Source organism: Elaeis guineensis, chromosome 1 (genome assembly GCF_000442705.2).
Source record: "Elaeis guineensis isolate ETL-2024a chromosome 1, EG11, whole genome shotgun sequence".
NCBI classification, from domain to species: Eukaryota; Viridiplantae; Streptophyta; class Magnoliopsida; order Arecales; family Arecaceae; genus Elaeis; species Elaeis guineensis.
The window spans coordinates 57,028,488-57,056,256 of NC_025993.2; the positions used below are offsets into that span (position 1 = coordinate 57,028,488).

The 27,769-nt window shown below is 38.2% G+C and overlaps 1 non-coding gene across 1 annotated transcript; it reads right to left on the bottom strand.

Annotated features, from left to right (window-relative positions):
* Window positions 1-20,531: 20,531 nt before the first annotated feature.
* On the bottom strand, window positions 20,532-20,637 carry LOC140855167 (small nucleolar RNA R71). Its single transcript, XR_012138197.1, has one exon. It is a non-coding gene; the product is annotated as a small nucleolar RNA R71 (small nucleolar RNA).
* Between the last annotated feature and the right edge of the window lie 7,132 nt (window positions 20,638-27,769).

Here is a 27,769-nt window from a genome sequence, read left to right on the forward strand (position 1 = left end):
TTTCTGAATGGAGAGCTGACCGAAGAGGTGTATATGATACAACCTGAGGGGTTTACATCCACAGATGAGTCCAAAGTATGCAAGCATCAGAGATCCATTTATGGATTGAAGCTAACTTCTCAAAGTTGGAATATGCATTTTGATAAGGTGATCAAAATGTATGGCTTCATTAAGAATGGAGAAGTACCCTGCATCTATAAATGGGCAAATGGTCCAGTTGTGGTATTCCTTGTCTTGTACGTGGATGATATTCTTTTTATCGGGAATGACATCTCCACACTAAGAAAATAGAAGTTTGGTTGTCATCACAGTTCTCCATGAAGGACTTGGGTGAAGCATCCTACATCCTAGGGATGAAGATCTATAGGGATAGATCTAAAAAGATGCTTGGGTTATCCCAGTCCACGTACATAGATACTGTGCTGAAGAGGTTCAGCATAGAGAATTCCAAGAAGGGCTATCTACCGATAAGCCATGGAATTTCTCTCTCTAAGAAGGATTGTCCGACAAGTCCTGAAGAGAGAGAGCATATGAGTAGAGTCCCATATGCTTCGATCGTGGGATCTATCATGTACGCCATGACATGTACAAGATCAGATGTGGCATACTCACTAGGAGTAGTGAGTAGATACCAATCTGATCCTGGAGAAAACCACTGAAAAATAGTTAAAGCCATCATTAAGTATTTGAGAAATACTAAGGACCAATGGTTGGTTTATGGCGAGTCAGATCTAAAACTTGTGGGATTCACAGACTCCAGCTTTCAATCTGACCATGATGACAGCAGAAGCATGTCGGGTTATATCTTTACTCTGAATGGTGGAGCTATCTACTAGAAGAGTTCCAAGCAGTATACTGTGGCAGACTCTATTTGTGAAGTGGAGTACATCGCAGCATCGGATGCCGCAAAGGAAGCTGTGTGGCTGAGAAAATTCATCAACGAGCTCGGAGTAGCACCCTCCCTCGATGGTCCGATCTTGCTTTACTGCGACAGCACTGGTGCCATAGCTCAGGTGAAGAAACCCAAAGCACACCAGCAGATGAAGCACATCTTGCACCGCTTCCACCTGGTCCGGGACATTATGGATCAAGATGACATTGACCTTCAGAAGATCGACAGAAAGGAGAACCTGGCCAACCCCTTCACTAAAGCCCTGGCAATAAAAGAGTTCGACAACCACAAGTCGAAGATGGGTATTAGATACTGTGCCGAGTGGCTTTAGGACAAGTGGGAGTTGTTGAAAAATATGTCCCAAAAGTCAATCGTCAAGCTATTGACGGTTGAGCAACCAAGTATTGTAATTGATTTGTTAATAAATAAAATATATATTTGGTATTTTCATCATAAGCTTTCATCTTCTAATGAACTTCATTGTTATGATGAAGTCCTTAGGACTATTCAGATTCGATAAAGAGAGGATTTATCAATTAGTCCTTAAAACTGTTCACGATCAAATGATAATAAGGATGACAACTTCTATTGAGCATAGGTCGCTGTAGGCCAAATGGGTTGGTTGTCCTCTTAACCAAGGAGTATGGAGATATTGGTATGGCATACAGGTGAGATATAAGGGTACATCATCATTGAATATGACCAACTCCAGAGCATTCTGCTATCGAAAATGTCTCTGATGGGATATAGGTATAAGTGTCCCCTAGACCTGAGATCGCCTCAGTGACTTGCAAGCAACTCACTGTGCTTTGGTACTGGACTAACTAAATTTTTAATTCAGGGATGGAAGGCTTCTGGGCACAGTCAAGTACTTGCAAAGTCAGAGTGTGATCGAGATGGGATTGAACACTCCAAGAGTTGGAGAAGAATGAGTCTCTGTATTTCAATTTAGCAAAACCTTGGCCAGGGTAATCTATCAGATGGATTTGATATTTTGAAATACAATGTGGACAACCTGATCAGAGTTGATAGTGGAACTCTGAGATGTCCTATGATCATTTTGGTCAAGGGGATGAATTATATGGAAACTATATCCACATGGATTCTAAGGATGTTATTCTACACATTCGACCTATCCAATCGTCGGGTACCATTGCTAGATGGTCACTTTGATTGGTATAGAAATTTATTTCTATGCTACCGACTTAGGTTCAGACCTATGAGGTCACACATATTAGAGTTCATGATCTGATCAGATGGTTGATCAATGATTAAGAATCGTTCTAGGGTTAAATGATCAATACGATTGACATTTAACCCAGTGCAAGTGTTGCAGGAGGATCGATTAGCAATTTGATTGCTAATTGGCTTAATTTGATTAAGCCAATGGGTTAAGATTAAGTCTAATTAAATATAATTTAATTAGATTTGGTTTGGGCTTGATTGGATCAAGTCCAATTGGTTTATTGGATAAGCCAATTGCAAGAAAAAACTAGTCCTAGTTCAATTAGGACTTGGGTCAACCTAATTTTTAATTTGATTAAAAAATTAAATCAGATTTAAATCTAATTTAATCTGATTAAATTAGATTTTTAATTAGGTTAAGACCTATTTTAATTGGGTTGATCTAATTTTGATTTGATTTGGTTTGAGAAACCAAATTAAAACAAGTCATGAGTTAGAATCCTAGTAAGACTAGGATTCCACCTTGCGCCACATAAGCCTCCCCCACGCCCTCTCTCATATTCCATGCCAATCCCCTCTTATTTTGTGTGACAAAAGCCCTCTCCCAGGTCTCTCCCATGTCCACAAAAGGTTTTCTCTCTTCTTTCTTACATGGAAGGTGGTTTGGATCAAATCAAAGAGGAATAAGTTTGGATTTCGAATTCTATGAGATAGAGTTTTAAAAATACAAAACTCTTTCAATTTTGCACCAAATTTATCCAATTTTTTTTTGGAATTTTCATGGATTTTAGGGTACATATTTTACACCATTTTTTGATGGTCTATGCATGAAAATAAGGAGGAGGTGCTCAAGAGTTGGGCACCCCTTATCTTGCCATGTTTGGATAAGCCTTGACTAGGTATTTGACCAAGATAAGGACTCTATCATATCTCTATCTATAAAATGAGTTTCTTTATAAAATTTTTGAAAAAGATAGAGACTTGAGATACCTTTGAGCCATCCAAAAATTAGAGAGAAAGACCTTTGGGTCGTGGAGATATAATAGACACAAGATAGGGTGTTTAGAGAGAGAAACAAGAAGAAGAAGAGGGTCTTCTTCTAGGGTTGTTTATTTTCATCTCTTTCCTTCCTCCATCTTGAGTTTTTTGAGAGTGTCTTAGATCTGAAACTCTTCCTCCTACTTTTCATCTTTGGAAGAGCCCAAATCAAGAAGAAGGAGGCACCTGATCAACCATCAAAGAAGGATCAGCGCAGTACTAGCATACTGTGCTGATTTCCTGAAGCAGGACTTCTGGTCGAGATTCGTGGGCTCGTGTGGATGACTCCTAGAGGCTGGATGTATGTGTGGCTTGCAACATCATTCTCAAATCCGGATCAGCGAGGTTAGAACATCTAACTTGCAAGGTAATAGATCTGATCTATTGTTTAATACATACATTAGATGTAGTATAGAAACATATTGATATGATCAACATGTAGTTCATGCTCTATATATTTTAATTTCTGATTTAATGCTATATAATAATCATGTAATAGGATCTTAGATCAAGATATTTTCTAATTTTAGAAAATAAATTTTGATTTATTTTAGTCTTCCACTGCATGATCTTGAAAAAGTTTCAAGATCTAACCTTGAAACCCTAGATCAGGTTCCTACATGTGGACCCATGTGCTCAAGTGCAAGAGGTGAATATTTCTACTTCATAACCTTCATAGATGACCTATCGAGGTATGGATATGTCTACCTAATGAAGCATAAGTCGGAGTCGTTTGAAATGTTCAAACTATTCCAAAATGAGGTAGAAAAATAAACTGGGAAGTGTATTAAAACTCTTCAATCTGATCGAGGAGGTAAATACCTTTCCAATGAGTTTCTGACATATTTTGAAGAGAATGAGATTCTCTCTCAGTGGACTCCTTCTGGAATACCACAGCATAATGGTGTGTCTGAAAGAAGGAATCGAACCTTGTTGGACATGGTTCGATCCATGATGGGGTTTGCTAGTCTGTCGATCTCCCTTTGGGGATATGCGCTCGAATCGGCTTGTTATCTTCTAAATAGGGTTCCGAGTAAGTCTGTAACCAAAACGCCATATGAGATATGGATAGGATGTAAGCCAGTACTCTCACACCTTAGGGTTTGGGGGTGTCCGGCTTATGTTAAATGTTTAATTACGGACAAGCTTGGACCTAGGTCTGACAAGTGTTATTTCATAGGGTACCCAAAAGAGACCAAAGGGTATTATTTCTACCTAACTGATGAGCAAAAGGTGTTTGTCAGCCTTAAGGCAATCTTTTTGGAAAAGAAGTTCCTTGGTGAAGGGACTGTTGCCTCTAAGGTCGAACTTGAGGAAGTTCGGCAGGTGAAAAAATCAACACAAGTTACTGAACCTGAACTGGATTTGGTTAGATCAGATCTGGAGCCCATTGTTCCTGCACCCTTAAGGCAGTCTGGTAGAGTACCACGTCAACCAGACAGATACTATGGTTTCTTGGTCCGGGATGATGATCCTGTTGAACTTGATGAAAACGATGAGGATCCGATCACCTACATGGATGCAATACAGAGACCTGACTTTGAGAAATGGCTAGAGGCTATGAAATCTGAAATGGAGTCCATGAAGGTCAACAATGTGTGGACATTGGTTGACCCATCCGAAAAAGTAAAACCCATAGGGTGTAAGTGGGTCTTCAAGAGGAAGAGGGATGCAGATGGAAAGGTGGAGATCTATAAAGCCTGTTTGGTTGCCAAGGGATATCGTCAACATTATGGTATAGACTATGACGAGATATTTTTTCCTGTGGCAATGCTCAAATCCATTCGGATTGTGCTTGCGATAGCTGCCCATCTGGACTATGAAATCTGACAGATGGATGTGAAGACAGCTTTCCTAAACGGAGAGCTGGACGAAGAGGTGTATATGATACAACCTGAAGAGTTCACATCCACAGATGAGTCTAAGGTGTGCAGACTACAGAGGTCTATTTATGGACTCAAGCAAGCATCCCAGAGTTGGAACATACGTTTTGATAGGATGATCAAGACGTATGGCTTCGTTAAGAATGGAGAAGAGCCCTGCATTTATAAGTGGGCTAATGGTCCAGTAGTGATATTTCTTGTATTGTATGTGGATGATATTCTCTTAATCGGGAATGATGTCCCTACATTACAAGGAATAAAGATTTGGCTGTCGTCACAGTTCTTCATGAAGGATCTGAGAGAAGCTTCCTACATCCTAGGGATGAGGATCTATAGGGATAGATCTAAAAGGTTGCTTGGCTTATCCCAGTCCACGTACATTGATACTATACTGAAGAGGTTCAGCATGGAGAATTCCAAGAAAGGCTATCAACTGATAGGCCATGGAATTTCTCTCTCGAAGAGGGATTGTCCGACAACACCTCAAGAGAGAGAGCGTATGGGTAGAATTCTATATGCTTCGGTAGTGAGATCTATCATGTACAGCATGACATGTACACGACCAGATGTGGCATACTCACTAGGGGTAGTGAGTAGATACCAATCTGATCCAGGAGAAAATCACTAAAAAGTTGTTAAAACTATTCTGAAGTATTTAAGAAACACTAAGGACCAGTGGCTTGTTTGTGGTGAATTGGACTTAAGACTTATGGGGTTTACAGACTCTAGTCTGATCATGATGATAGCAAAAGTATGTTGGAATTTATTTTTACCCTTAATGATGGGGCTGTCTACTGGAAGAGTTCCAAGCAGCACACTGTGGCTGATTCAGTTTGCTAGGCAGAGTATGTCGCTGCATCAGATGCTGCCAAATAAGCGGTGTGGCTGAAAAAATTTCTCACCAAGCTCGGAGTAGCACCCTCATTTATTGGTCCAGTTCTGCTTTACTGTGACAGCTCTGGAGCCATTGCTCAGGCAAAAAAATCGAAGGCACACAAGTGGATGAAACATATTCTGCACTGCTACCATCTTATCCAAGAAATCATAGATAGAGGTGACGTCGACCTTCAGAAGATCGACGGGAAGGAGAACCTGTTGGGAATAGTGTCCCAAAGTCAATCATCAGCCTGTTGACGGTTGTGCTCCTTTTGTATATGTACATGAATTATGAATTAATAAAAATTATTTTGATATTTTTTTTTCATCACAAAATATTTCATCTTCTAATGAACTCCTATGTTGTGGTAAAGTCCTTAGGACTATTTAGACTCGACAAAGGAGGATTTGTCATTTAGTCCTTAAATCTGTTTGCGACCAAATGATACGTTGCTACCAAGGACGACAATATTTATCAAGCATAGGTTGTTGTATGCCATATAGGATGGTTGTCCTCTTAAGCAAAGAGTGTGTAGACACTGGTATGGCATACAAGTGAGATGTAAGGGTACATCTGCAGTGAACGTGACCGACTTTGGAGCTATTTCTACTGTCAAGATTTGCTCCAATGGAATATGGGTATAAATATCCTTCCGACCTGAGACCCCCACGGTGACTTGTAAGCAACTCACTGCACTTAGGCACTGGACTACCTGAATTTCTAATTCAGTGACAGAAGGCTGCTGGGTGTAGTCAAGTACTTGACTTGTCGGTGCATGTGTCAAGATGGGATTGACCACTCTAATTTAGGAGTTGTGTACAGTCATGTTTCAATTTAGCAAAACCTTGACCAAGGTAGTCCTAGTGAGGAGTCACAGGACTGTTTGAGTTGAGCATGATTTGGATGATCTGATCAGGGTTGACAGTTTAACCCAGTGTCATCCTAAACATAGGGGTCAAAAGGATGAATTATACAGTAACCATATTCACGTAGGTTCTGAGTGTTGCGATTGTGACTATTCGACCTATCCGGACATCGGATACCATTGCTACATGGTCACTTCGATTAGTACAGGAATTGGTTCCTGTGCTACCGGTTTAGGTTCAAACCTGCGGGGTCACACACATTAGAGGTTCCTATCTGATCTAATAGCTGGTGAAGAGTCCTTCATGTCTGAGATTTTGTGATCAAGAATCAGGATTCTCTGATCACGAATTTCACACATTTTCGATACCGGGGTTAAGAGTCCTACTGGTTTAGGACTCTTCGATCAGGGTTACATATCGATGAATTCTGATGCCCGATTACCCATCGGATTTGGACTCAATATTTATGAGAGGTTTAATTAATGATTTGATTGCTAATTAACTCAATTTGATTGAGTAATTATTTTTCGAATCAAGTCCAATTGAATTGGATTCAGTTGGGTTTGACCCGATTAGGTTAAGAGTTGACCTAATCGTCGAGATGGTTTGGTCCCTGATATGATCAGGGGTTGGGCTTAATCAATTTCTGATTTGATTAGGATTTTATTGAGCCTAATTAAGCCTAATTAAGTTGGGTTTAAATTAGTCTAATTGGGCCTAACTTATTTGGTTCAATTAGGTTGGTTTAAATAATGAAACCACCTTGATCCGTTCTCCCTGTGCCACCTCACTTCCACTGCGCCCATTTGAATTCATGAGAAGGAAGTTCTCATGAATTTTTTCTCATGCAAATCCCTCCTCACACCCTACTTTAATGCACCAAATGAGTGGATAAGGATGATTGGTTGGCCATTCAAATTCAAAAAAAAGTTTGAATTTGAATGAGCAACCAATCTTAGCGCCTTGACCTTATCCTCTTTTAGCGCCCCATTTATTACACGAAAAAATGTTTCTCATGAAATCACTCACGCACAAATTAAGCCATGCCCTCCTCTTCTCACGCTCTTAGTGGATAGGGATAAATTAGTTTTCATTTGAATTCAAAATTTGATTTGAATTCAAATGTACAATTACTCATCTTTATCCTCTCACATGGATAAGACGTTTGTCATTATTTTAAAAAGGAGGAGAAGAGTGGGACGTGTGTAAGAAAAAAAATTTTGGAGAGAAAATCTGGGCATGAGGAATCCTTGTGTGCAAGGTGAAGGTCTATATCCTTCCGAGAGAAAAAGAAAGAAAAGAAAGAAAAAGTGTGCGCAGGGTTTTAGTGAGTTCTTCAGGGTTTCAACCTGGAGTTCGGGAAATGAGAAGGTGAGCTACGAGTGTCGTGAGCCTACCAAATTTTAGAAAAATCTTCATCATCCTCTCAAGCACGTCTGCTGATGATCCAGAGCATCCGAAGAATCGACAGACATCGATCGAAGGAGTTCGATCAGCATCAGCCGTCGAAAGAGCTCTACAACGAGCTAGCACTCGTGAGGAGTCGATCAGACTGGAAACTTCATGTGGACGATCCGCAGAGGCCAGACACACTGTGTGGCTGCATCGCGATGATCAGACTCTTCCAACGGTGATCAGATTACGGCAACTACTATCCACACAATGGTATTGTGTTCTGAACACATTACAGTAAAATATTTATTGTTCAAATTTGAATTTCAAATTTAAATGCATGCATTCTATATATCATATTTATATCCTAGTGTAGGATAAATTCATGTTAATTAATTAGATTAATTAATATTTTTTCACTGTAAAATCATAATTTTGAAAAAAATTTAAAATTATCACTTTTATCCCTGCACTGAATTTCTCCACAGAACCTGGCTGACCCATTCACTAAAGCCATTGCAGTGAAGGAGTTCGACGACTTCAAGTCGAAGATTGATATTAGATACTGCACCGATTGGCTTTAGGCCAAGTGGGAGATTGTTGGGAATAGTGTCCCAAAGTCAATCGTCAGTCTGTTGACGGTTGTGCTCTTTCTTGTATTAGTATATGATTTTTAAATTAATAAAAATTATTTTGATATTTTTTATCACAAATTATTTCATCTTCTAATAAACTCCTGTGTTGTGGTGAAGTCCTTAGGACTATTTAGACTCGACAAAAGAGGATTTGTCATTTAGTCCTTAAACCTATTCGCGACTAAATGATACGCTGTTACCAAGGACAACAATGTTTATCAAGTATAGGTCGTTGTCTGCCATATGAGTTGGTTGTCCTCTTAACTAAGGAGTGTGGAGACACTGGTATGGCATACAGATAAGATGTAAGGGTACATCTACACTGAACGTGACCGAATCCGGAGCTTTTTTCTGCTATCAAGATTTGCTCCGATGGGATATGGGTATAACTGTCCCTCCGACCTAAGACTGGCATAGTGACTTGCAAGCAACTCACTACACTTAGGCACTGAATTATCTGAATTTCTAATTCAGTGATGGAAGACTGCTGGGTGTAGTCAAGTACTTGACTTGTCGGTGCATGTGTCAAGATGGGATTGACCACTCCAGTTTAGGAGCTGTGTATAGTCGTATTTTAATTTAGCAAAATCTTGGCCAGGGTAGTCCTAGTGAGGAGTCACAGGACTATTTGAGTTGAGCACGATTCGAATGATCTGATCAGGGTTGACAGTTTAACCCTGAGTCATCCTATACATAGGGGTCAAAAGGGATGAATTATACAGTAACCATATTCGCATAGGTTCTGAATATTGCGATTGCGACTATTCGACTTATCTGGATGTTGGATACCATTGCTAGATGGTCACTTCGATTAGCACAAGAATTGGTTCCTGTGCTACCGGCCTAGGTTCGAACCTACGGGGTCACACACATTAGAGGTTCCTATCTGATCTGATGGCTGGTGAAGAGTCCCACTGGACTGGGACTCTTCGACCAAGAGTCCTAATACGTGGAGACTCTGAGTCCTACATGTCTGGGACTCTATGATCGAGAATCAAGATTCTCTGATCATGAGTTTCACACATTTTGGATACCGGGGTCAAGAGTCACACTAGTTTGGGACTCTTCGATCAGGGTTTCATATCGATGGACTTTGATGCCCGATTGCCCATCAAATTTGGACTCAGTATTTATGAGAGATTTAATTAGTGATTTGATTGCTAATTAACTCAATTTGATTGATTAATTATTTTTGGATCAAGTCCAATTGAATTGGATTCAGTTGGGTTTGACCCGATTAGGTTAAGAGTTGACCTAATCGCCAAGGTAGTTTGGTCCCTGATCTGATCAGGGGTTGGGCTTAGTCAATTCCTGATTTGATTAGGATTTTATTGAGCCTAATTAAGTCTAATTATGTTGGGTTTAATTTAGTCTAATTGTGCCTAATCTATTTTAATAAGGTTGGTTCAATTAGGTTGATTTAATGTCTGAAACCACCTTGACTTATCTCCCTGCGCCACCTCACCTCACCTGCGCCTATTTGAATTCATGAGAAACAAGTTCTCATGAATTTTCTCCCACATAGAAGCCTTCCCACACCCTCCCTTGTGCACCACTTGTGTGGATAATGATAAGGTTGGTTGGCCATTCAAATTCAAATAATGTTTGAATTTGAATGGGCAACTAATCCATGCGCCACCTTATCCTTTTATGCACCCCATTCTCTACACGAGAAAAAGTTTCTCATATAAATTCTTCACGCACAAAGAACCCACGCCCCTTCTCTTCTCACACCTTGAGTGGATAAGGATAGGTTGGTTGGCATTTGAATTCAAATTTGATTTGAATTCAAGTGAGCAACCACCTAGCTTTATCCTCTCACACGGTGAAAATGCTGAAAAGATACGGTCTTGCACCATTTTAAAATGAGAGAGAAGGTGGGGCATGCAATATCTGATCTGAGATCAAAAGGGTGGCATGAGAAAGGCCTTCTGTGTGAGAAAAGAAAAGAAAAAAAAAGAAAAAAAAAGAAAAGAAGAGAGAAAGGGCGCAGGGTCTTTTGTGAGTGCCCTAGGGTTTCTGCCTAGGGTTCAGGAAGTGAGAAGGTGAGCTACGAGTGTCGTGAGCCCACCAAACTTCAGGAAAAGCTTCATCAATCACTCATGTTCCTTTGCTGACAATCCAGAGCATCCGAGGAGTCGGCAGACACCGATCGAAGGAGTTCGATCAGCATCGGCCATCGAAAGGGTTCTACAACGAACTAGCATTCGTGAGGAGCCGATCAGATCAGGAGCTTCATGTGGATGATCCACAGAGGTCAAATATACTGTGTGATTATATTGCAATGATCAGACCTTTTCGATGGTGATCAGACTACAGCAATCAACTTCCTACACGAAGGTAATGTGTTCTGAACACATAACGGTAAAACGTTTACTGTAGAATTCAAAATTTTAGATTTAAATACATGCTATATATATCATATTTAGATCCTTGTGTAAGATTAATATATATTAATTAATTAGATTAATTAATAATTTTTATTATAAAATTATAATTTTGAAAAGGTTTTAAAATTATCGTTTTACCCCTACACTGAAATTCACTTCAGTGTGGCTTGGCATGGAGGAAGGTGATTTCATATGAAACTCTTCCATTAAAAATCAAATAAGCCACCTGTTAATTAGATGATTCTAACCCAATCATATTAGATTAAAACAACAAGTCATGGGTTAGCACAAACACCTTTACACTAAATCCAATTAGAAACTTGGGTTAATTCATGTGCTAGCAATTCAATTAACCCATTGGATTTATAATAAATCTAAATAGATTAGATCAAGATCAAATCTCTATTATGTATGACCCATTGGATTCCAAATCTAGCCAATAGTGGATCCAGACTCTTGATGTAATCCTAATCCGATTAGATTAGGTCAGTTCAAGAATCCCAATCAACTATGACTCTTCCTAATTGATTCTCGAATTAAACTCTTTTAATTTTGATGAGTCTACAAGTCAAGATTGATGTCTAGCAATGTGTCATGACTAATAAAAAGATTTAAAATTTGATAAAAATATCAAAATTATCCTTCCGTGGTGAGTTATCATGCAATTCAATCCTTCGATTACACAACATCCCGAAAAGGCCATGAGTATAAAAATATGTCTAACCCAAATACTTATCCCTATGTATCTCAATCCGATGATGATGACTCGATTGATGAATCAATAAAATTTTTTTCTACTGTTCATCCCTACTCTGGTCAGAAACTCTCAGAGTCATCATCCTATGAGATCACATAGGATGTTTTCTCTTCCTACAAGGAGTGACCGATTCCTTATTGGCCACTCACAACCTCCATGCATACTTCACTATACCCAGAATATCCCACATATATCTCAAAGTGGTGTGCTGGAGAATAAACCAAAGGATCCATGTACACAAGGTATTATGGTGATCTCAGGTCAAAGGATCACATGCACCACTCCCACTGGAGAACCATCTGTCGACATACTGTAAGGCTCCATCAGATGTTCTTCTTGTGGATCAGTTCAGTGAACTCATTCTCTAATGAGCACCTACATCCTTGTATTAGTGTCACCACACAAGTGATTATGAGATCAACCATCCTCTCCATCAAGCATACATAGGATGCACCAGTCTTACCGGTATCATCGATCCCCGACTCGATGATCTAATGATTGAAAATATTTTAGATTGAGGCTATCAAGATTTTAGGTCTCACTGGCATGATCTCATCATGGCCCTAAAATCATTGCCCTAATCTATGCGATTTATCATAATCATAAAAATATGATACAATAAATGATAAAATATAATACCTGATAAATAAAAATAACTAATGTCATGCAAATGAGTAGGAAGATAATACAGAAAAGCCCTTTGCATCCCCATGCGATTGGCTTATAGGACACTATTCTTTCAATTAGATTCGAACCTATGGGGTTACACAAATTAAAAGTTTCTCTCCGATCACATGGCTAATCTAAAGAGTCTCAATGGATTGAGACTCTGGTAAAGAGTTCTACTAGATGGGGACTCTACTGAAGAGTCCCACTGGACGGGGACTCTAGTGAAGAGTCTATTGGACTTGGACTCTATCATTAATGAAATATTTATTGATGAGTAGATCACTAATTAGCTTAATTTGATTGAGTATTAAAGTCTGGATCAAGTCTGATTGAATTGGATTCAATCAGGTCAGATCGATTAGATTATGAGATGACCTAATCAGTAAGGGAGAAATGATCCTGATTTGATCGAATCTATGGCTCAATTAATTTATTTATTTGATCAGATTTAATTGAGATTATAGGAGCCTAATTAGATTAGATTCATCATATTTTATTTGGATGTAATTAGATTGGGTTTGAAAGAAATCCAGTTGGTTAAACCCTAGAGTCCCAGATGAATGAGACTCTCTCCCTTGCGCCATCCAAAAAGTCTCATGCCTTTTCTCACTGCATAAAATTAGTTTGTGTATAAGAAAACTAGAAGCTAACCCTTATTTTGTTGCCCATTATGGATAGGTTTTGGTTGGTTTTGAATTAAATTCTAAATGGTTTGGATTTCAACCTAAAATCCTATCCCTCTCCTTCCACACGACAGCTTCTTTTGAACATGCCCATTGTGTATGAGAAAAGAAAGTGTTCTTGATTATTTTTCATGTCCAAATTTTTTTGGTAAGTTCCTCTTTAAGTCAGATAAGGGTAAAAAGAAGTTGAAGTCAAATTAAGATTCAAAATGGTTTGAATTGCAACAAACTTCAGCTCTTATCCTATCTTACCTGGTTTGTGCGACAACCGTAAAAAATCTATATTTTTGTGCACCAACAAGAGAAAGCTTTTCACTGTGAGATATTAAAGGGAAATAGGGGCCAAAAATCTTCTTAGGGGCATGAGGTTTGGATGGGCTTCTATCTTCCTTGGCATGAACAAAGGAGGAGACCGATCTCCTCTCGGGTGAGAGATCTGGAACTGTTCTAGGATTTTTGGATGAGGGAAAAACCAAAGAGAAGAGAGTCTTCATCAGATTTTTTTTATCATCCAGTATCCTTCTTTGATCTATCTTCAATATTGAAAAGGTTTGAGGTGATCGAAGAAGGAGAGCAAATCAGATCTGCAATTAGAAGCCGACTGCGCGAGCTAATACTCCCACAGAGGGCTGATCGATCCAAGGGCTTCGTGTAGACCATCCATAGAGGCCGAACGTTTGTCTAGCTATGAGCAACCAGAGATGACTTCTAGATCTATATTCTCAATCATGAAGTTTGACTATCCATGCTCAGGTATTGGGTTTGAAACTCTAGATGCAGTAGATTAGATCTATTACTAAATACTGTTTTTGGTTCATATGCTTGTCATTTTAGATTCAAATTTTTATACATATAAATTCATGTCATAGATCTATTTATAAAAGTTTTAAGATCAGATCTTATGCATGTATTTTTAGATTAAATAGTTTAATCTAATATTTTTTGCTGTAAAATTTTTTTTTTCTGAAATGCATGCATGAAACTACTGTGCATCCCAACACTTGGTCTCTAAGTCTTGTGGCCTCACTTAATAGTTATAAGCACATTTCTTAGTTAAGTTTGATCCATCATTCACCAGCGAGTGCAAAGCCATCATTGAGTTCCTGACCTAACAGTTATTGCGCCCAACCCCATCTTTATCCCAGGGTATCTAATGCCAATAGAGTGGTTGTGCCTTTTCGATGCAACCAAACCACTGTAATCAGTCGAGAACGATCAACACTGAAAAAGACACCCGCATCTCTATAATGGTGGAAGACCAGTAGGCTTTATATTTAGTGAGGAGATTTAGATTAGGTCTCTTCTAATTAGTCACATACATCTGATGTAATGACTAATCTGATTTGGGTCAGCACATTTCATGTCTGACCATCCTATTCGGTATGGGTAAACTCGAGTCAACAAGTAACCTAATACAAAATATAATCTCTCAAGATGGCCAGATAAGTGAAGATGAGTGGGGGTCCCCCCATTGCTTTCCTTAGACACCAACTTAAGTTATTTGAGTTCCCTTAGGAAACCTTTTAGGCCCCAACTCTTGGAGCTCTTGCACTCACATAAACACACTCCAAAGTACACCCAAGGGATGCCCCATATGAGATCCATAAGCCCTCTAATCATGAGACATGCTCAACTTGATCAAATGAAGGTGGCGTCCAACAATAACTATCAAAGAAATTAATTAGGGACTTGCACCCTAAAGTCAATTGATTCAAAATCATAGACACCCAATAATTGAAGTCCAATAAATCTAATTCATTTATATTATTAGCAGGTAATTAAGTTTAAATTATCTTATCAAATAAGAAATTCAAACATAAAGAGAAAATTGAGTCCAACCATGTGCTAGTAAGGTTACCATGAACCCAATTAGGTTGCTCTAAACTCAATTGACATTTCATAAGCTCAATTACTTATTTTAGGCCTAATCTCTTTGTTGTGTGACCCTATAGGTTCAATTCTATCTGATAATGAGATATACAATAATCTCTATCAAAGTATTATTGAAACTCATTTTAAAAGTTTAAAACAATTTCACTCTAACTCATCAAGGATTGTCGATCCAGAATAACCCTAGTGAGCTCTCACAATCTACCAGTGACACTTACCAGTATGTAATGGCAACCTAGTAGAATCAAAATAAACCTCTAGATGTAGTTAACATGTGATTCAGTACCTCTATCTTAAGTCTCTACTAGATGGCAGGTCATGGATAAATCGTCAAACCTCAACATCAGTCATATGATAGATTCGATCAGCTCAAGTTCAATTATGATTTCTATGAAAACTTCTTTCCATCAATCATATTGTTATGGCCATAGACTCTCAGACTTAGCCTCTCAAATCTTATAGGATTACTTCTCTCTATCAAAATCGATAGATCCCATCTTGATGCACATCCTACTCCTACAGTAGACTAACTATTACCAACATCCACTACAAGGGCTCATTGAGACCCATGTTTATGTGTCAGTCAAACTTCAGTAGCCTTACTGCGAGCAATAGTACCATTTTATATCAAAAGATCAGTGACATAATTGCAGTATCGAGATAATCACTGATGATTGAATAGAAATCCAAGTGATCTCTCGTATAGTCATGCTCAATACTTGTTATTCTCCAATAACTACCCGTATTTATCATTCTGTGTCTCTACACAGCAGACTAGAGACTCATCTATCCTAAAAGAAGTAATTTATGCATCAGTCTATCCAGATCGATCACCGTCCTCATGATGATCGTATGACTGGGAGCATTTAAGAATTAAATACATATCTCTAATTCTCAACACCTTGAGAATATGTATCGAAAGCTAATTCCATGGATGATTCAAGGACACATCACACTTGAATGAAAAATAAACTTACGCTTTTGTTAATCATATCAATGTCTTAAGTATAAAATTATGTCCTAGATTTATTACAATGTGTCAGCTATATTGGCTTCTAGGACATACATCTAACAATCTCCCACTTGGACTAAAACCAATTGGCCACTAATCTAAGTCTCATCTGAAAGAAGAGTGACCTATAAGCCAATCGCAAGTGTATTGCGATGGAACTTTTCTTTATAATTTTCTAACTCATAAAATGATATTTATTATTTGAGGTATTGATTCATCATATTAGCTGCATCTTATTATGTCTAAGATTATGATGAACCCCAAAGAATAGGGCAATGATTTCAGGAGACATGAATAGGTCATGTTAGTGAGACTTAAAACTCTAAAATCTTAATCTTAAACATTTCTGATCGTAGGAGCATTAAGTCGGGGATCAATGTTTCAGATAGACTGGCACATCCTATGTATGCTTGATGGAGAGGATGGCAGATCTCATTAGCCACTTGTATGGGATACTAATACAAGGATGTAGGTGCTCATTTGGAAAATGAGTCTACTGAATTGACTCGATGAAAGAGAACATCTTATAGAAGCCATACTTGCATGTCAAAGATGGTTCTCTAAGTGGGAGTTGTGCAAGTGATCCTTAGACCTGAGACCACTATAGAATCTTATGCACATGAATCTATATTTTAGTTCACACCTAGGTATGGCATTAAGATATGTATGAGGTGTTCTAGATATGAAGGAGTGTATATAGATGTTGTGAGTAGGTCAACATGGAATCGATCACTCCTAGTAAGAGGAGATCGCATCCTGTATATTCTCAATCCTAGATGACTTGAGAAAAGTCTTTTGGCCAAAAGCATAAAGGAGACTAGAAAGAGTTTCTAATACTTCTTTGTTGGAGTCATCATTGGTTAATTAAGAATCGATATGAATATGTGTCTGAGTTTGACATGATTCCATAATCATGAACATATTCAGGATGCAAGGATGATCGAAGGATTGAATTGCATGGTAACTTACCATTGAAGTGTATATTTGATATTTCTATCAAATTTTATATCTTCTGGATGGTCATGATATGTTGCTATATATCAATCTTAACTTGTAGATTTTTGATCAAATTAAAGAGTTTAATTCGATCGCCAATTAGAAAGGATTATAATTGTTGAACTCAGGTTAGCTCGATTGGACCTAAATCGAATAGATTAAAATCTAATCAAATTTGATCAACTTACACCCTGACCTACTGTTAGCTAGATGTGGAACACAATGGGTCACACACATATAAAAATTGGCCAAGGACCCTTTTGAAAAAGGTTGATTGAAATTTTGGCTGAAGGATATATTTCGTATTTCTATCAAATTTTACATCTTCTGGATAGTCATGATATATTGCTACATATCAATCTTAACTTGTAGATTTTTGATCAAATTAAAGAGTTTAATTCGATCGTCAATTAGAAAGGATTATAATTGTTAAACTCGGGTTAGCTCGATTGGACCTAAATCGATTAGATTGAAATCTAATCAAATTTGGTCAACTTACACACAGACCTACTGTCAGCTAGATATGGAACCCAATGGGTCACAGACATATGAAAATTGGCCAAGGATCCTTTTGAAAAAGGTTGATTAAAATTTTGGATTCAATCAGGACTCCAGTAAGCATGCTAGCACGTGGGGAACCCTTGCACCTTTGGAGGTCAATTTGGTCTCATCCCTTTCTAATTAGCTAGCTTAATTTAGTGGGGTCAGGTCATGCCACCTGGAAGTAGCCCAAATTAGGGTGCCACATCTTATTTTAATGCCAATTATAAAGAGTCCAAGTTATGAAGGACTCCTGGCGCAAAACAGGTTCTGCGTACAAGTGTTGGCGTGGGCAAAAGAAAAGAATCTTTCTGGCATGGGATTAAGATACATGTTGATAAACACTTAATTTAAGTCATTTAAAGCAGAAAATTATAGTTAATTTATTTTATTTATTAAGAATTTGATGCATCTTTTTATGTTTTATAGGAAAGAGATCGCCGATACAAAGAGTTCGATTCGTAGATCAAAAAGACTCAAGTTTGAAGAAAATTAGATTTAAAATAAAATTAAAATAAAAGAAGGATGCATACGGTATTATAGAAAATGAAGATACTATGCAAGAAATCCAAAAGGATATAGGCATCATTTTAAAGAAACAAAAGTTTCTTTTTGTAATCTGTGCGGCAGGGCAGGCGCGGTAGTGAGCGCACGCGGCAGGGCAGGCGGGCGCGCGGCAGGTGGGTGCGCGGCATGGCGGGGCGCGGGGAGTTTTTGCTGGCGAACGTGAACAGATGAACAGATGCTCATTAAAAATAAAAAATATGATACTTGGAAATACTTTAGGAGGAAGAATTTATATTTTCTTTATCTGCTTGTGATCTTTCCATCTCATCCATCCATCTTTTAGTCCTTAGTATTTTCTTTAGTCCCACATCGAAAAACCATGTAAAACTCATCTCTCCTGACACCTATAAAAAGGCTCTTGTACTCCCATTTGAGAGGAGCCCAGGAATTCTTCTAGAGCCTTGCATAGAGGAAGAGAAAGGGACTACTCCATGAGCAGCTAGGCTAGCAATCTCGGGAGTGGAGAAAAAATTTTGTAACGACACAGAGTGGGTTTATTGTTCTAAACTTTTTTGTATTTCTTTATATGCAATAAAGATTATGCTTTTTATTTAAATCATCATGAGTTCTTTATTTACTCTCTTTCATATGCTTTTATTTATACTTTTCTGTTAGATTAATATTAGGAACAACTTTTATTTTTTGGAGATACGCCATGATCTACGGGTACGGGGCATGCCAAGGAAAAAAAAATTATTTACCTAGTACTTTTTAGAGACACGCCATGATCTATGGGTGTGGGGTGTCCCGAGGAAAGATAGGTATTTTTTCTAAGATTAATCACATCTATTTAATTAAAAAAGTGATACAACTCTGCTAGTACAAAATTAATTCAAAACTCCCGAGCTCTTTATTTTTTAATTACATCAATTTTAAGATAATTTATTTTCTAAATCAAAATAATGCTTCTTTTTTTTATTTTACAATCTCAACTTAGCCCAAGGTCCCTGAGGATATGATCTCAACTCATCCTACCTACGTAGTGAGTAGAGTTATTTTTGGTGCTATCAACGACTACGCATCAAATTTTGGTGCCATTGTCGGGGACCTTGGTATGGTTGAATTAAAAAAAAAAAACCACTGACATTTCATAACACTTAAATAAAATAGCGTAACCTCAAATATAAAAATTTCTAACTTGATTGGACACCTTATTTTTTTGCATTGCATCTCCATAATTAACTTTAAGGGTGCAACCCATTAACTAAGATAAGGTGGGGATTTGATCACCCTTCCTTAGCCCACAAATCACTCCCTTGCATTTGCATAACCTAGACCTTAATCTAAAATTAATTAGACGTTGACCCCTAAGGATTTCGAGCTCATTAGGATAAGTGACCCTGAGAGTTGAACCAGGTTAGACTTGGTCAGCTAGCTGGTGTCTAGGCAAGTGGTTTGCGGGATGACTGGGCCCAAAGGAAGGTGGTTTTTAATTGGTTCCGTTCACTGACCTGGCCAATTTAATTGGTGTCTAAGGAAAGTAACGGGGGGACTCCCACCAACCTTACACTTACCTGGCCAGTTGGTTGGTCAAGCTCCGACTTGGAGGGCTTGAAGGCTAACTACAGTTAGGAGCTGTCTAGAACTAGGGTAACTTTAGGATAGAGAGTCCACTGCGTGCTAACTTGATTGCAATTAAAATCTAACCATAACTAATTCTTCTATTAGTTTTAAGACTTCTTAGGATCTCTTCTTTAGAACTCTTTTCTCTCTTCTCTTCTCCTCTTAATAAAAAAAAAAATCCTTAACAGACTAGGATAGTCCTACATAGACCTTTTAGTTGCATGTTAGGTCGACGATTACTAAAACCCAACTTGCAACCATTGGACAAAGAATTAGAAAAGACTCTTAGGACTATCTGAGTTAGAAACATGGCTGCACCTGGTGAGGCTAATCCTCCACGCTCATTGAGAGAATATTTCACTCCATCCTCATATACTTACTCTCCATGCATTCAAGCACCTCCAGTAGAAGCTACCCAATATGAGATTAAGTCTAGCATTATTCAAATATTGCCATCATTCTATGGACTTAGTAATGAGGACCCATACAAATACATGGATAAATTTTTTGAAATTTGTTCCACAGTAAAAATCCAAAACTTCTCCGATGATGCCCTTAGGTTGAAACTGTTTTCTTTCTCACTTAAGGACAAAGCCAAGCATTGATTAAACTCTTTAAACTCTATAACCATTTCAACTTGGGATCATCTTCAGAGAGAATTTCTCAAGAAATACTTTCCAAATGGAAAAACAAATCAAATTAGAAAAGCTATCACTAGTTTTTTCCAATTGGAGGGTGAACTTTTTCAAGAGACATGGGAAAGGTTAAGGGACCTCATTCGTAAATGTCCACACCATGCTGTCCCTAAATGGCAACTTTGTCAGTGCTTTTATGATGGTCTATCAGAGAAACACCGACAAATGGTTGATGCATCATGTGGTGGGACATTCATGCTAAAGAGTGAGGATGAAGCCTGGCAGCTCTTTGAAACACTTAGTGAGAATTCTCTACATCATATGTCTGCCACTTCTAGAGAACAACCCATGCTTCAACAAAAAAGAAGTGAAATTTATCAGATTGGAAACATCATGGATATCCACAGTAAGGTAGATGAACTGTCCTAAAAATTAGACCGTCTTCTAAATACTGGACAATCCCCGATTCCACCTAACCCAATCCAAGAAGTTTGTGCATTGTGTGTAAGTCCGAACTATTTTGTTAGTGAATGCCCAGCCGCACCTCAATTTCCTGAGTTTATGCACGAACAGGTTCAGCAAGCTCAAGTCCAACAAGCTCGCAGACCAGAAAACGATCCATATTCGAGCACTTATAACCCCGACTGGAGAAACTATCCAAATTTTTTCTGGAGACCACAACCAGTGGTTGGCCCTGCCGCACCTCGACCTCAATATCAGGACCCAACATATAGGCATGGATCATACCATCAATTTTAAAATGCTCCTCAACCATCTACTACTGGTCACAGCTCAGCTTTTGAAGAAAAAGTTCTGAAAGCACTAGAACGATTAGAAGTCAACACTCAGACCCTTAACTCCCACACACAATCCATTGCTAAGCTAGAGACCCAAATAGATCAACTAGCGACTGCATTCAGTAGGAGGGAAGGAGAAAAATTATCTAGCCAACCCGAGACCAACCTAAGAGGGCAATTTGTGATTGAGAGCTCTAATACCCCAGAAGCTTTTTCTGAACACACCAAATCAATCATGACTCTGAGAAGTGGGAAGGTCATTGAACACACTAGTAAAACCAATGAGACCGACCCTAAACCTCTAACCAAAGCCAAATCACCCAAGAACAAGGAGGACCTGAAAATAGAGAAGGAACCAACTGCACCGAAATCATCTTACTTGCCTAAAGCCCCATTTCTGGATGCCCTGAAAGCCCCTATTCCTGTAGATAAGAAGGGAGAAAAATTCGATGAAATGTTGGAATTGTTTAAGCAAGTTCAAATTAATCTTCCCCTTCTAGACGTAATCAAATAGGTCCTTGCTTATGCCAAATTTTTGAAAGATTTGTGCACCCAAAATATAAATCTAGATCACAAATCCCAAAGAAAGTATGCCTCACTGAGTAGGCTAGTTCTGTCTTCCAGCATGCCACTCCTCCAAAGCTTAAGGACCTAGGAGCCCCCATCATTTCTTGTGTTATAGGAGATTATCACATTAAAAAAGCTCTTCTGGACTTAGGGGCAAGTGTGAATCTTTTACCTAGTTCGGTGTATGAACTTTTTGGATTCGGAGAACTGAAACCTACATCAGTTGCACGGCAATTAGTCAACAGATCAATTAAGGAACCATGTGGAATGCTTGAAGTTGTCTTGGTCAAGGTAGATGAGTTTTACTTTCCAGTTGATTTTCTGGTTCTCGACATGGAACTAAGTGACAACCCAAGACAAATTCTCATTATCTTAGGATGATCTTTCCTAGCTATGGCAAATGTATGCATTAATTGTAGGACAGGAGTCATGGACGTATCGTTTGAGAATAAGAAACTGAGACTGAATATGTTTGGTGCTTCCCATGGACCATCAATGGATAGTTGCTTCGAAGTAGATACACTAGAAGACATTATAGAAGATGCAACACCCACAATTCTAGCACCAGACCCCTTAGATACTTGATTGGCTCACTTTGGAGTGTATGACTTTGAGGGATATATGAAAGAAGTTAACAACTTATTGGATACACCACACGATAAAACCACTCCTCCATGGACAATCAAGTATGAGCCATTGCCCACATTAGCCAGTACACTAATAGTCCCATCTTTAGAATCACCACCTATATTAGAATTGAAACCCCTTCCTGCTACGCTCAAGTATGTATTTCTAGGACCCAATGACACCCTCCCAGCAATCATTGCATCAAACTTGACCCCTAATTAGGAAGCATAATTGGTTGGTATTCTGAAGGAATACAAAGAGGCTATCGGTTGGTCCATTATCGATTTAAAAGGAATTCACCCCTCCATTTGCATGCACCATATTTATTTTGAGGCAAATGCCAAACCCCATCGAGATATGTAGAGGAGATTGAACCCAAACATGCGTGAAGTAGTAAAGAAAGAGGCGGTAAAGTGGTTAGATACTGGAATCATCTACCCCATATCTGATAGTAAATAGGTCAGTCTCACTCAAGTAGTACCTAAGAAATGAGGTATTACTATGGTTGAGAACGAAGAAGGTGAACTGCTTCTCACTCGCATATCATCTGGAAGGCGAGTATGCATAGATTATAGAAAACTAAATGCCGTTACTAGGAAGGACCATTTTCCATTGCCCTTCATCGACCAAATCTTAGAATGGTTAGCAGGACAAAGTTTCTTCTATTTTCTTGATGGTTATTCAGGGTACAATCAAGTACCTATATTTTCGGATGACCAAGAAAAGACTACCTTCACCTACCCCTATGGCACCTTCGCTTTTTGGTGTATGCCATTCGGGCTCTGCAATGCACCCGCTACATTTCAACGGTGCATACTGGCCATTTTTTCGAATATGATGGATAAATATTTTTAAATTTTTATGGATGATTTTTCTATGTTTGGAACCACCTTTGAGGATTATCTCCATAATCTTTCCAAAGTTCTTAAACGGTGTATGGAGACAAATCTTGTCCTAAGTTGGGAAAAGAGCCATTTCATGGTGCGGAAAGGAACTGTATTAGGACATATTATTTTTGAAAGAGGGATCGAGGTAGATAAAGCCAAAGTTGAGATCATTTCATAACTACCACCTCCTACTTCGGTCCGACAAATATGATCCTTCTTAGGTCATGCCGAATTTTATAGATGCTTCATCAAAGACTTTAGCAAGATTTCAAGACTCTTGTGCAATCTGTTGGCCAAGGACACACCATTTATCTTTGACGAAGACTGTTTGAAAGCATTCAACACATTACGAACAGCCCTGACAACGACACCCATAATAAAACCCCCTGACTGGTCCATTCCATTTGAGATTATGTGTGATGCCTCTGACTTTACAATAGGTGCCGTCTTAGGCCAAAAAATCAATAAAGAGCCACATGTGATCTATTATGTTAGCAAGACTCTTTTCAATGCCCAATTAAACTACACCACAACAGAAAAAGAGCTACTAGCAGTAGTGTTCGCACTTGAAAAATTTTGCTCATATCTGTTAGGGTCTAAGGTTCTAGTTTACTCTGATCATGTGGCTCTGAAACATCTCCTCTCAAAGAAAGATACTAAATCGTGTTTGATCAGATGGAACTTTTTTTTATAAGAATTTGATCTGAAAATCCGAGATAAGAAGGGTTCCGAGAATGTGGTAGCTGATCACATCTCCAAGATCTTAGTTGAACACACGATAGGCATAGATGAGGTCAAAGAAAAATTTTCTGACGAATAATTTTTTGCAATCTTCTCTAGCCGTCCTCCATGGTTTGCCCATATTGTCAATTACTTGTCAATAGAATAAGTACCTTCTCACTGGACAAAATAAGAAAAGGATCAATTTTTCTCGCAAATTAAACATTATTTCTGGGAGGAACCTGAACTATTCAAATACTGTCCTGACTAAGTTATTCGCCGTTGTGTCCCCGAGAGTGAATTCCAAAGCATTCTCACTTTCTGCCATTCTTCGGCATGTGGGGGACATTTTAGTGGAAGAAAAACTGCAGCAAAAGTGCTGCAGAGTGAATTTTATTGGCCAATGCTTTTCAAAGATGCACATGACTTTGGCCGAAGTTATCTGCAATGTCAGCAAACAGAAAATTTATCCAAGAAGGATATGATGCCACTGACCCCCATTTTAGTAGTAGAAATCTTTGATGTTTGGGGGATTGATTTTATGGGACCTTTTCCAGCCTCGTTTGGATTCAAATATATTCTGGTGGCAGTTGATTACATGTCAAAATGGGTGGAGGCAATAGCTATACAGACTAATGATAATAAAGTTGTAACTAGTTTTATCCAATGAAATATCATTAGTCAGTTTGGCTTCCCAAGGGTGATCATTAGTGATGGGGGACTCATTTTACGAATAAACATTTTGAAGCACTTATAAAAAAATATAATATTACACACAAAGTGGCCACACCATATCACCCCCAAACTAATGGTTAGGTAGAGGTGTCAAATAGGAAGATTAAACATATCTTAGAAAAGACGGTTAGGCCCGATAGAAAGGATTGGTCTCTTCGCTTAGATGATGCATTATGGGCTTACCGTACAGCTTTTAAAACCCATATCGGTATGTCACCCTACCGATTAGTTTATGGCAAAGCTTGCCATCTGTCGGTTGAATTAGAACATCGAGCACTCTGGGCTATACGAATATTTAATTTTAACATGAAGAATGCAGGTTCTAATCGAAGGTTGCAAATCAATGAACTGAAAAAACTTCGCAACGATACATATGAGAGTTCATGAATTTATAAGGCTCGAACCAAAGTATTTCATGACAAATATATCTCTAGAAAATTATTTGAGCTAAATCAAAAGGTATGGCTTTTCAATTCCAGGTTACGTCTTTTCCCAATAAACTTCGATCCCGATAGGATGGACCTTTCATTGTCACACAAATATTCCCACATGGAGCAATTGAAATTCATGACCCTCAGAATGGCAATACATTTAAGGTAAACGACCAACGTCTGAAGCCATATGTAGATGAAATTGCACATAAAGAACGAATCAATACCATCTACCTGTGTGATCCACTTTATAATGAATAATAAACTGGACGTCTGGCTGAAGACGTAAAACTTAGCGCTTGTTGGGAGGCAACCCAATGATTTCATATTTTTTTTACTTTACTGCAGCTGCAGGAATTTAGAACAAGAACCTATTAATCAATGAAGCTATCTTCAACTTCCGAAGCAAAATTATCCCAGGTGCACTCTCTCCTTTTATTTCTTTTTATTTCTTTTGCTTTCTTACTCCATTGAGGATAATATAGATTAAGTTGGGGGGGAAGAAAATTAATCAAATCCTCGAGTATGGTCAGAAATAATTAGTTTTGTGTATCCAAATTTTATTTTGATTAAGAGTCAATTAGGCATCCTAATCAATGAATGATTAACGGTCAAGATAATTTTAGAGATACTGAGGAATAAATTATTAAGAAAACCCAATGAATGGTAGGGTTTAAACTAGATCAAATTTTAAGAGTGATTCTACAACCCTCTTCTTACTGATCTCAATAAAGAATCTGCTTCATGAGAGATTGGGTGAAAAGTCGAGGTATGCAAAAATTCTCCTTAAAATTTTATTTAAAAAAAAAAAAATATTGGTTTTCTACTGAGTAACCGAGCCCCTTCGCCTAAGTAAGTATTGTGGTTCGCGTAAAAAGGTAGGCAATGTTAAAAAGAAAATAGTGGATAATAAGGGGACTAAATTGTAAGAAGATAATAAACCTCTCTCACATTAAGTTAGAAGATTTAAAGAGTAAAGTGGGGAGTTGGTGAAAGAAAAGCTTTTGAAATTTTTTTAGTTAATACTCGCCACTAATTGGGTCAAATTGATAATCCAATGAAGTATCTCTTTAATAGTCTGACCAGATATCATCTACCTTTTGGGATACCTAACCTAACTTTGTATTCAAGACCGAGTCGGTACACAATGCTGATATATCTATCTTACTCGAGGACGAGCAAAATTCAAGTTGGGAGTGTGATAAACACTAAATTTAAGTCATTTAAAGTAAAAAATTATAGTTAATTTATTTTATTTATTAAAAATTTGATTCATCTTTTTATGTTTTACAGGAAAGGGATCGCTGATACAAAGAGTCCTATTCGCAGATCAAAAAGACTCAAGTTTGAAGAAAATTAGACTTAAAATAAAATTAAAATAAAAAAAGGATGCATACGGTATTATAGAAAATGAAGATACTATGCAAAGAATCCAAAAGGATATAGGCATCATTTTAAAGAAACAAAAGTTTCTTTTTGTAATCTGTGCGGCAGGGCAGGCGCGGCAGTGAGCGCACGCGGCAGGGCAGGCGGGCGTGCGGCATCGCCAGTGCGGGCGTGCGGCATCGCCAGTGCGGGCGTGCGGCATCGCCAGTGCGGGCATGCGGCATGGCAGGGTGCGAGGAGTTTTTGTTGGCGGACGTGAACAGACGAACAGATGCTCATTAAAAGGAAAAAATATGATACTTGGAAATACTTCAGGAGGAAGAATTTATATTTTCTTTATCTGCTTGTGATCTTTCCATCTCATCCACCCATCTTTTAGTCCTTAGTATTTTCTTTAGTCCCACATCGGAAAACCATGTAAAACTCATCCCTCCTAACACCTATAAAAAGGCTCTTGTACTCCCATTTGAGAGGAGCCCAGGAATTCTTCTAGAGCCTTGCATAGAAGAAGAGAAAGAGACTACTCCATAAGCAGCTAGGCTAGCAGTCTCGGGAGTGGAGAAGAAATTTTGTAACAACACAGAGTGGGTTTATTGTTCTAAACTTTCTTGTATTTCTTTATATGCAATAAAGATTATGCTTTTTATTTAAATCGTCATGAGTTCTTTATTTGCTCTCTTTCATATGCTTTTATTTATGCTTTCCTGTTAGATTAATATTAGGAACAACTTTTACTTTCTGGAGATGCACCGTGATCTATGGGTACGAGGCATGCCGAGGAAAGAAAAGTTGCTTACCTAGTACTTTTCAGAGACACGCCGTGATCTACGGATACGGGGTGTGCCGAGGTAAGATAGATATTTTTTCTAAGATTAATCGTATCTATTTAATTAAAAAAGAGATACAACTCTGCTAGTGCAAAATTAATTCAAAACTTTCGAGCTCTTTATTTTCTAATTACATCAATTTTAAGATAATTTATTTTTTAAATCAAAACAATGCTTCTTTCTTTTATTTTGCAATCTCAACTTAGCCCAAGGTCCCTAAGGATATGATCTCGACTCATCCTACCTACGTAGTGAGTAGAGTTATTTTTGGTGCTATTAATGACTATGCATCACATGTGATAGCCCATATCACCCTCCATCT